At 42.8% G+C, this 12,187-nt stretch overlaps 1 gene segment (V, D, J or C); it reads left to right on the plus strand.

Moving 5' to 3' along the window:
• LOC123976142 overlaps window positions 1-12,187 on the plus strand; it is a 28,453-nt gene that overhangs the window by 1,341 nt on the left and 14,925 nt on the right.

The raw sequence follows: 12,187 nt of genomic DNA on the forward strand, positions 1-12,187 counted from the left end.
AACTCTGTAACTCTCTCTGTGTCTGTGTCTCTTTCTTTCCTTAAGTCATTCTCTAATCACATGTTTCATGGTTAAAGTTTGTTTACTGGATTTAATTTGGATTATTTCAACACAATAAAGACCAGTTCATTCAAATCTGTTGTTTTCATTTCTGTTATAGTGACTGTACTCAGATCATATTAACAATATTCAACTTTAAGTAGTGAAGCTTCATTGATGTAATAATGCTCATGCTGTTAACACTGTAAGAAAATAAAAAAAGTTATTTCAAATTAAATAATATGTCATGATAGTTTTATTTTTTACCAACAAAGATGCATTTTCCTTCATTTTATCAGTGCAGGATTATATCTGAGGTAATTTCTTGTTCTCCTTGAGTCTCACCTTACAGAGTCTCTGTTTAGCAGAGACACTGTAAAGTTTCTCTTTATAGCTGCATTAAGAGAACTTTCTAAATGCAGGTATAAACAAGGTGTGAATGAAAGAATGAAAGCGGGTGTTTTCATGAATGCATCTAAAATGTAGTTTGTACAAATCTACATTACTCAATACGTTTCAAGGATTAAAAATTAAATTTAAAGTACTTTCAACATGAGATGGTTCTTATCTCAGATTTTCAAATCATAGATTTTATGTCAGTGTTGCATATACCACACAGTGACACATTGGTCTATTCTGATGAAGCATGCAGGGTGAGTATCAAATTTCAAATTTCCATCACATACTCCTCCCTTGTGAGCATTCTTTGATCACTCAAGAATATACAGCATTACAAAAAGATCATCAGGTCATAGAAAGGCATCATGATGTAATCTACACCAGTTTAACAAAGACATCGAATCTGGGTCCTTCCTTTCATCACAGTTCTGCTGCTGCAACAATGGCATGTTCACTTGTTCATGGAGTGTGATCATTTGAATAGACACACATTTATCACTAGCTCTTACAGTCAAACCTCTGGCACATGGAATAATGCAACATCCACAGAGAGGTAACAGCGCTACAGAAATCATTAGGCCTGCTAGTATGGGCATCACTAAGGCTTTTTATTCAGCAAATACAGAATCAGACCAGTCAAACATATTAGTGTCCACTTCAGAGTTCTCTGCAAGTTCTTCTCGTAGCGAACGCATTCCTTCCAGCACTGGGGTCACCGAACCATCTGGAGCTGTATTGTTGGGCACAAACGTACAAGAGGAGTTATTAAAATTATCCAAGCATCCCAGCCTCTTTGGGTGCTTCTCTTGCCTCTAACACTGCTATGTGATGTCAATGCCTGTGTGTAGTTCACTGTGGTGTTCTGTTGTGGTGGCTTTTGTGCATCATGCTTGTGATCTAAGAACTGCAACAGAGGCACTGTTAATGTTATTGCAATGGCAGCAAACATCTGTGTTGTTCCTCGTAGGCCCACACATGTCTGGGTGTCTGACTGGGTCCCATGGATGTCTCCTTCCAGAGACAAACATGCTACTCACTCTTAAGTTTTGATGGCGTCATCAGCAGTGGATGAGACCAGGAGTTTTCCCACTAGCTCCCTTGTGTTGATGTTTGCTGTCTAACAGCCTTTGAGTCCGAGACAAAGGGTGCCTAAGCGTTCCCAATCCCTCCTTCACTCTGTAATGGGAATTCCAAACATATTGCATGTAACCCTGGACTCAGGAAGACTCATCTGATATGGGGAACTGAATCCGTGTAAACGTAACAGTCAAACTATCTCTGTTCTCTGTGGTATCCAGACTTCAGGGACAATGTGTCTCTGTGGGATGATAAGGTTGACCCTAAAGCTGGATAAATAGAGACACAGAGCTCTCCTCACTCATTCGAACATACATGTACACGGCGTATGTGTTTTGCTGTGAGTCCTTCTGCAGAAGACTTGAATAAAATTCACAGAAAGACAAGTGTTTGCCTGAGCTGTTTATTTAAACACGCAATTCCCACCACAATTTTGCCGTTGTCGGCTCGTCACACGCGTGAGAGGACTCAGACACTCGGAGCTGCAGGTGAAAAACCGTACTGGGACTTCAAACCTCCCCTCCAAAATACGGGTGAGACGTTGAGGGCCTGACGCCTGAGTGTCTGAGGCTCCCTCACCACTGTGATCCTTGGTCTTTTTGGTGAGTAGACTGTTCAAGTGGAACGATTCTCGCTACCTCTCAGGGTGAGCGTGACAGACGTGTCAGCAGGGCAGGCCTGGGGCTGCTGTGTGAATCGGCAGAGCTTTGTGTTAAAGGTACTATAGTTAAGAAATAACTGGGGGGCAGTGGATTTCTTATAGGTCTGGGACCTACTGTTGCATCAGTTCTTTTGGGTCTGGGACCCACAGTAAAGTAGGGGTTTGTGAGTCATAAGACTCTCAATAAAATTGAAGAGTTTATTTATTTATTTATTTTTGGGAAAAGGGAAAAAATAAAATAATAATAATAATATTATTATTTTACTTAAGGTTGCTATTCTATGGGAATACAAAGTAAACATACAGTATTGTTGACTGCTGAACATGTTTACTAGAGATGCATGATTGAATTGCAAACAGCCTTGTTTGAATGAATTGCGTCAGAGAAAAAAAAGGGAAAATACTTTCAGACCATTGTGAATCTCCTCGCTCGAGATTTGATGTGTTTGTTGGGCATAATACTGATTTCCACTCCCAAGGGGGTTGTGGTGGCCAGAATTTCTGACATGGCATCACATTTTGTTAAACAGAGTCAAAGGGAGTTACAATATGTCTATCAGTGGAAAATGCCAGAGGCAGCACTGAACTCAGTTAATCATTCCTTACTCGCAGAGGTTAAGACACTTTTCCATAACACAGACACTCAGACAGGCTTCATGTCCCCGCAGGAACTAGGCTGCAGGTCACACGCACATCTTGGTGCTGATACGAGCTTTGAGAAAGAATGGTTCGGAAAACATAGAGATAAGAACACACTGAGACTGAACTGGTTGTATTGGAGCAATAACAGATGTGCTGTTTCTGTTGTTGTGAATGACCCACACTGCAAAACTCTGTTTCAGATCCCTGACACAGTTCCTCATGTTCCTCTGGCCAAAGCTAGACATGACAGGTGGGAGGGTTTGGGACCCTGGGTGAGAACGTGCAGTGAAGCTGGTGGGAGGGAAAAGACATCAGATCCCAATGTTGACTTTCATAGTCATCTTCAGGTACATCGTAAGAAGTTTTCTGCTGTAGTGACTGCAGAGAGAACTGTTGAGCTCATTCACTGATTTTCAGATGACAAATGTGGCAACGCATGGTGATACAAAAATTGATAAATATATTTTTGTTAAAGATGTCTCGGACATTCCTGAGTTAAGCCCTCATGCTTGTGGGTACAGGACAAATATGACGTAGGCCTAATTAAAGGTGCTGAACCTGTAATTATCACCCCAAAATCCTCATACAGACCATGTCAAAATCAATATCCCTTGAAAAGAGAGGCTGTTGAAGGCATCAAGCCAGCCTTTAACTCTGAAAATCCGGGACACTGGACAGCAAGATGAGTGGCGGTTTGTTCAAGACCTGAAAATGGTCAACTCGGCAGTGTACGCACGTGTGCCAAATGTTCCGAACCCTCACACAATCCTCTCCCAGTTACCACCTGACACTAAATGGTTTTCTGTGGTTGATTTGGCAAATGCATTTTTCAGCATCCCAGTGGATGCTGAAAGACAGTACTGGTTTGCTTTTTCCTTGGAGGGTAAAATGTATACATTTTCCAGGCTATGTCAAGGATTTTGCGAATCACCAACAATCTTTAATGCAGCATTGAAGGAAAACTTAGACACACTCACTCTGACAGAAGGGAGTGCCCTTCTTCAGTATGTGGATGACATAATGATTTGTTCAGCCACAAGAGAGGCCTGTGTGAAAGACACATTAGCTCTGCTGACGCATTTGGTGCAAAACGGTCACAAAGCTAGTTTATTAAAACTACAGTTGTTTCTGAGAAAGTCACTTTCCTGGGCCATGTGATCACGGCTGAAGGCAAAACCCTTTCTGAAAAGAGAATCAAAGCCATCCAAACAATCCCAAAACCATCATTCCTGGGAATGACTTCATACTGCAGACAGTGGATTGTAGGCTATGCTGTAATCGAGAGCCCCCTGGCAGAAATTGCGCACGGGAAGGGCCTCGCGGGAAAAGACAAGGTGCAATGGACACCTGAAGCAGAAAAGGCTTTTGTTGATTTAAAGCTAGCTCTTCAGTCCCCTCCAGCCCTGGGTCTCCCCGACTGTAACAAACCTTTCACACAAACTGTTGACGAAAAGGGAGGGTACATGACCTCAGTACTACTACAGGACCATGGGGAACGACTGAGACCAGTAGCTTATTTTTCGTCCAAACTGGACTCTGTTGCAGCAGGGCTGCCAAACTGCTTGAGAGCCGTGGCAGCTGCTGAGAAAGCAGCCATGGCTTCACGTGACATTGTGGGTTATTCAGACTTGACATTGTCGGTTCCACATGCTGTGTCGATGATTTTGCTCGAACAAAAAACATCTCATCTCTCCACAGCCACAACACTGTGTTACTTGATATGCCAAACATCACTGTTAAGAGGTGCACTGTGTTAAATCCGGCTACTCTCCTCCCAACTCCAGATGAAGGACAACCCCATGACTGTGTTGCAGTCATAACAGAAGCCTGCTCCCCAAGGGCAGACTTGCAGGAGACTCCTCTAACAAACCCAGACAAGGAATTGTTTGTGGACGGCTCAGCATCACGTGATCCAGCAACTGGTAAAAATCGAGCAGGGTTTGCAGTAACAACTTTGCATGACACAATTTTAGCAAAACCGCTCCCTTCAAACTATTCTGCACAAGTAGCAGAGTTAGTTGCACTGACAGAGGCATGTAAATATGCAAAGGACAAAACTGCAAAAAGTAGTTATTCTTGGAGTGTTATTCATGATTTTGGGAGATTGTGGGCAAACAGGAAGTTTTTAACATCCACAGGCAAACCTATTGCTCATCACAAACTGGTTGCTGAACTACTTGATGCTGTGCTGTTGCCCAAAATGATTGCTGTGTGTAAGTGTGACGCTCTGCAAATGGACTTCATTGAACTGACACCGTCACAGGGGAAGAAATATTGTCTTATCGTGGTAGATATGTTCTCTAAATGGGTAGTGGCATTTCCAACATCTAAACAGGACGCAGCAGCAGTTGCGAAAGCTTTGATAAGCCAGATCATTCCTCGCTGGGGAATCCCAGCTAAAATCTCCAGTGATAACAGCAAACCTTTCATCAGCGCAGTATTGAAAAGTGTAGGGGAATATATGGGGATTGATCTGAGGCAACACTGTGCCTATCATCCAGCTAGCGGAGGTGCAATTGAAAGAGAGGGACGTTGAAAAACAAGCTTGTTAAATGCTGTGAAGAAACAGGGTTAACATGGACAAAAGCCTTGCCGATCGTTTTAATGCACATGAGGAGCAGGATGAGGGGCAGAGGGGGTCTCAGTCCTTTTGAAGTCCTATTTGGCAGACCATTGAACACGGGGATTGGACCAGTAAAAAGACAACTCCCTGACACCAGCCAATGTGAGGATGAAAAAGAAACTGCATGATCTGGAGCCAGGGGACTGGATCGTTGTAAAGGACTTCAGGAGAAAGAACTGGCGGGCTCGCAGGTGGACTGGGCCATTTCAGATACTGCTAACAACAGAAACAGCAGTAAAAGTGGCTGAAAGAGCAACTTGGATTGACTCCACCCACTGCAAACGAGTGCCGAAGCAACTAGACGGCCTAAAACCAGATGGAGATCGAGATCAGTGAGTGAGCTGAGCTTTCCCCTGCCTTGTGTTCCTAGGGAGGGAGGGGAGTGGAGGTCTCTGAGACCACCTAGAACCACTAATCTCCCAAACACTCACCGTGGGAACACTGATTACAGGGGTAGGCAAGGTGACACTGAGATATGATGCCAGAGATCAACACATAGCTCTGGAGAGGTGACAGGCCGAGAGAAAACGGAGGTGTTGTTCTGCTCACTGTCATCATCATCCTGTCATCATTTCCAAACATGAAAACAACAAACTTTGGCCTGACTGAGGGAAAGATCCAGGCTGAAGAGGAGGAGTCACACATCCTCCCTGACAGCCCGGCTGGGCTGAAAGACAATGCATGGTACGCAACCATGATGGCCACTTCAAGAAAAGTGACCAATCTGAGCTGTTATGTGTGTGCACAGCTCCCTCATGGAGTGTGGACCTCCATACCAGTGAAACCCAGACCATTAAGTGTTTCAGAGACACTTGGAGCCCTGTTAACTTTCACTCAGGGGTTCCCAGAAAGGGCCGAGTAGTCAAGGATATGACCCAGGCACTCAAACTGTAATATCAGCATGGTCAATTTTGGGGGCTCCACGACCCGATTCTGGAACACGTCTCAGATAACGGAGAAAAAAATCTGCAAGCCCATCATGACAACGAATCCAACAGCCCGAACCGGAGCAGTGTGTTTCACCATACAATGTCTCACACCAAGAGATCAGTTCCTGAGAACATCATCATGTAAGCAGACGGTTACAGCAATCTGCGGCACCAAATGGGATAATGGAGCCAAGAAGGAGTGCAGGTGGAAGCAGCCGTACCTAGCACCACTGAACCTGACAGACACCATAAGCTTTCACCGCCCAGGGAGGGACAATCCTGTTGCTCACAATTCCGTCTTCTGATGGCTATGGAGCACTGAGACAACAAGTGTGGGTTTGTGGGCAACATGTGTATCAAATCTTGAGACCTGGATGGTGTGTTATCTAGCCCAACTGATGACCTCTGTCACCATCCTGCCCACTCTGAGCTGTTTCCACACTCACTACGCCCACTACTATGTGCCTCACAGAACCAGGCGCTCAAACACCAGAGTTCCGCCAGCGGAGAAAGGTATTGGGGGTTTTCTCCGCTGGTGGGGGACTGTGAACAATGCACATAAGATAGATGGACTGGCTATTGAACTGGAGAACCTGACAGCCCTGGTGGAAGTAGGTTTTTCCACCCTCACGCCCACTGTGCAGGGCCTCAGAAATGTGGCTCTGCAGAACAGAATGGCACTGGACCTGATGCTGGCGACTCAAGGCGGAGTTTGCCACATTATTGGAACGGACTGTTGTACATACATCCCAGATGTCTTGGACAACATGACTCATGTTGTCTCCCACCTGAATGATCTACTGCACGAGGAGAAGAGTCAGGACTCACAGGACTTTGGGGGATGGGACATGTGGTCGTGGCTGAAAACAGGCGGATGGAAGAATGTGTTGTTTAAAATGTTGACCCCACTCTTTGTCATTCTTGGTGCTTTCCTCCTCCTGACATGCTGTGTGATCCCTTGTGCTAGACCTATGACTTCTACATCTATTAAATCATCTATGGGTCAGTATATGCAATTACATACTGCACCCACCGATTCGATGGAGTGGATCCCACCTTTCAGCGGGGATGAAAATTAAGTTTAATCTGAATCATTTCTAAGTTTCTTAGCTATATTCTGAATCATTAGTCTTTGCAAATATAATGAAATTCCACATTTTGCATAATTTCAAGTATTTGTATTGTGTCTTATATTCTCCCTTATATTCTTATATTCTTATATTGTCTATTTCTTATATTCTTACCTAATTACCTACTCTACAAGTACTGCTAAGGTTAATCGAATGTTTGTATTCTTATTTGGTTGGTTTGGTTAGCATAAAATGCTAAAAGGGAGTAATGTAATGGGAATTCCAAACATATTGCATGTAACCCTGGACTCAGGGTTGCACGCTTGTTGATCTGTTACTGTTCTGGTGCAGGCACCTTCCTGCAGTGGCTGGTATGTATCCATGTAGCTCTTTCAGCCTCCACAACCACCACAAAACCTCCTGGCGGGAGACTGCATCGGCTTTGTTGCTGGAGAGGGAAAAACTTCTATCCATTTTGGAAACATATCAACTATCATCAACAGTACTTTTTTGCCTTTGCTTGGGTTTAGCTAAAAACCTCCCTCATAAGGTGGTTAAACGGTTCATCTGGTGGTGGATGTGCTGCTAATGAAACCTGTAATCCCCTCCCTGTGTTGTGTCTTAGGCAGATTGAGCATGTTTGACAAAAGTTGTGAGGGTGTGTTGTGAAACCTTTCATGAACCAGTGTCTTGCTTCACCACAATATTTCATTAGTGATACAGTTACAGTTTTACAACACCAGCACTCTGTAGTTTTCTAGTAAGGCTAGACTAAAAAGGAAGAAGAAGAATTGGTTAGTGTTAGATATTAGGCTCTGGCCGCTGCTCCTGTTTAGGAGAGGGAAAACTTTCAACAATGACAACAAGACAGTAATTCTTTCACGTGATGTTAGTTCAATCAATTATATGATCACGTCCCTCATTTCGCTGTAAATAAAAAATTATTTATTAAATTATGGCACGTTATTCTGGGTGACACTCTGCTCTGTGTGTGTAAAACAGCCTCTCTGAATGAGTTTCAACCTTGAGCTTCCAGGCTGTCTGATAACACATCTCACACACAGACTTGTTGTTCACATTACATTCCATCTCTAACACTGAGCGACTTAGATTTGCATTCAGTTCCCCCTTTTCTCTGTGGAGGAGAGTGCATGGGCAAAACTCTGGACCATGTTTTAAAAAAAGGGATTTAAACAATAACATCAAACAACAAGGAACGAGCAGGCAGCAGTCTTTTCCTGTAAAAATGGTGTCAATCTGTTAGCGTGCATCACATTTTATCATCAACACAGCAGCAGCACACAAAGAAACATCCAGCATAACATAAAAGCAACAGACACAGCAAGCAACATGACAATAAGCACTGGGCATCTGGTCTGCATCCAAGATGTAGTGTCAAAACAGGTCAGGTCTTTGTAGTACCTGAGTACAGGCAGACTATAGAGAGCCATTTCAGTCAGTGAGGCTCTGTCAGCTCAGCTTCGTCAGTTCAAGTTAGTCAAGAGCACTGTTAGTTTACCATGAATCATGAGAGAGAGATTTCTCTCTGTTCATCCTTTTTTAGTAATAGGATCTCTTGTCCATAAAATCATCATCACCTTCTTATGGTGATTGGTTCTGGAATAGATGAAAAGGCTTGAATGCATTGGGAGAGAGAGCTTTACTCTCATTGTGATCGCATTCCCAGATAAGTTATTCTGTCTATTCGAATTGCAATTAGAGACAGACAGACTAACCTTGCGTGAGGCCATTGTGGGCGAACCGCTTTAGCAACACAATGGTCATCTCAGCATGCTGTGTGTGATGGACTTCAGAACGGAAACCGACCAGCCGCGTGGGAAATATAAAATTTTAAAAACAGACGTTTGCCAAATCACCAACAGAGAAATGTGTAGTCTTTGATGTAAAGCTGTGAAACCTGCAGTGCGCACTGGTGCACTAATGCATTTACCACCACTCTGTTGCTCTGTTGGTTGGCCTTCAGCACAATCTTTTTGAAAATGTGGGTGCGTACAGGTCACTCCAGCCTGCAGCAGTGAACAAAAAGAAAACATGTTTAATATTTCCAAGCGCTTCTTTTTCTTAGTAAATGTTATATATATATATATATATACTATAGCTATAGACATTCAATTTGCACCTCAGACATGAGGTCACTACGGTGGCCTGTAGGTTTCAGGCCTAATACAAACACCACAACACAAATACAATTAAAGCTGCAAGCAGAGTTGGGCGGGCCCTCGCACATGTAGCGCGTTGGTGTGTGAGGGGGCCGTGTTGCATATTCTGGATCTCTGCCGGTGCAGCTGTGAATTTGCTACGCGCTTCCGACGCTGCATGAAGGTGTTTTACGTCACTTCCTGTGTCCCCTTTGTGGCACTACATCGCACTTGGCGCTATGAATATAAATTAATATTGGCGTGTGGATGTCTTCGGGGTGGAACAGTCATCAAGCACGTAAAGTTTTGTTCAGATGTGAGCATGTACACTGAAGTTACAACAACTTCCTGTGTCATGGCGAAGAGTTGATCTTTGACGCCACGCCACGGACACGCCCATCGACGAAAACTCACAGATAGCACAACTTTCCCTGCCGCCGCTCGACTGCGGTAATGTTTACGTTTATCTTGTGGGGAGCCCCTCACCTAACACAGCTCAGGCTTGTCTCTTCCTCGATTTGTGCATCAGAAAGTACAACTACCATCCAGCATTTTGGCAATGCAAAAGTAAAAAACTCATAGTAACAGTGGATCACTTGCTTCCTGGCAGTGGAAAATAACGTCTTTTTTGTCCTCCAAGGGAGCGTTTTTCATGGAATGTGACGTCACGTGAAAACTATGAATAGGGGGTGCTGCAGCACCTCCGCACCCCTTTGTATAAGTATAAAGTCATCTCCATGGTAACCTGAGACTCCTTGCTTTTTGTTTAGCACATTTTGAGTCTATTTATGATGCTAATCTGCACAGACAGCTGTTTAATTCACACAAATATCCCGCTGTATATTATTTGACCAGAACAGAAGTATTACTTATTTATCAAACGGGTAAGAAGTTCTTCTTCCACGTAGGCCTACATTTACTAATTTGGCATTATGCGGGAAAAAGTCACCTGAAGAAGAAAGTTCTTTCTAAAATTTGAACCCAGACCTCCTGAATGTGGAACAGCTACATTGTCGCTGTACTACTGTGTAGCTGTGTTCTGCAGACAGTAATCCACTGTTTCTAAGCGTCTCTTTCGTTGTCAACTTCCGTTGTGGCTTTTTTGTTCGTGTTGTGGCTTTTTTTTTTCGTTTTGTGACTTTTGTAATCGTGTTGTGGCTTTTATGTTCGTGTTGTGGCTTTTGTGTTCGTGTTGTGGCTTTTTGTGTTCGTGTTGTGGCTTTTGTATTAGGCCTGAAACCTATGGGCCACCATAGGTCACAGTTTAATGTTTTAACCAGTGTATTCAAATTCCAACTTATGGGCCTGTTGTCAGTCAGCCGACTCCGGGCGGACTTGCATCCCCAAATCCATCCGTTTCCAAATCACTTTGCTTCGCCATGTGTATATGTCCCCCTTGGTACTGCTAAGATCAGAGAAGGAGAAAAAGAAACAAAACAACAGCGCAGAGCTCCTTGATCCAGATATTGAAATAATTCTCTCTCTTTTTTCACTGTCCCTGTTCCATAAATAATTAAAAATTGTTGCATCCTGTCCATCAGTCTATGTGCATGTATCCAAAGGTCTCTTAGTGTGTGTGTGTGTGTGTGTGTGTGTGTGTGTGTGTGTGTGTGTGTGTGTGTGACATGGGGGTCACTCATTCAGTGCTCTGATAACTGAAATAAGTGTTTAACAACTATGTCATCAAAATTCATTATTATGATACCTTATATGCAATACCTGCCTGTTTTCAACATATCATGTAGCAATATTATCCCCTGCTGGGGTTAAATTTACTAACAGCTACTTTGGCAGTTTCCTAAACTCTTTGTGGTTATCATTCATCACCAATGTAGGCTGTTCAAGCTCATCAGCATTTACTAATAAATTAATATAGTATTACTTTGTTTTTTTACCTTCAATTTGCTTAAGTTTTTATTTTTCTGTGAGAAATTGTGACTCACCCAGTGTGTGTGTGTCCCAGTTGTTTCCTGTCACTAGCGTCCGTCCCGCCCCCTCCAGCTCAGTCCATTTGGATCTGTTTTGTATCTGTCCAGACAATCTCTGTGTACCAATGTCCATTTTTGTCCACCGGTCTCCCCTACTGTCCATTTTCTCGTTAATACAGAGTTCTTCAGCCCCTTTTGATGGCTATTTTATCACTTTGTCCTCTTTTTATAAATCTTCAGCTTGCATGCCCTATCAAATTTCAAAAGATATATATCAAAAAAATATCAAATTTCCATCACACCTATTTCATCAGTGTTTTATTTGCATGAAGACAATATACTCAGTCCTGTCAATACATCTACCAAAGTTTAATCAAAAAATATTTTAGGCTTTATGATGAGAAGACTCATTAGTAAAAAACAACAACACAGAATATATCAAATTAACAAAATATGAAAGTGATTTCACATTTTACAAATCCACATGGAGATGCATTGAATTTAAATAAAATACTCACCTAAAACAAAGGAAAACTTACAAAATGACATTTCTTATTATTGAAACCTCTCAGTGTGTTTCAGTAAAATGTAACTTTACAACTTTTAACTGCATGAGTTTCATTCTAATTAAAGTACATTTACATACATTACATTACAGTG

This window comes from Micropterus dolomieu, linkage group LG09 (genome assembly GCF_021292245.1).
Source record: "Micropterus dolomieu isolate WLL.071019.BEF.003 ecotype Adirondacks linkage group LG09, ASM2129224v1, whole genome shotgun sequence".
NCBI lineage: Eukaryota > Metazoa > Chordata > Actinopteri > Centrarchiformes > Centrarchidae > Micropterus > Micropterus dolomieu.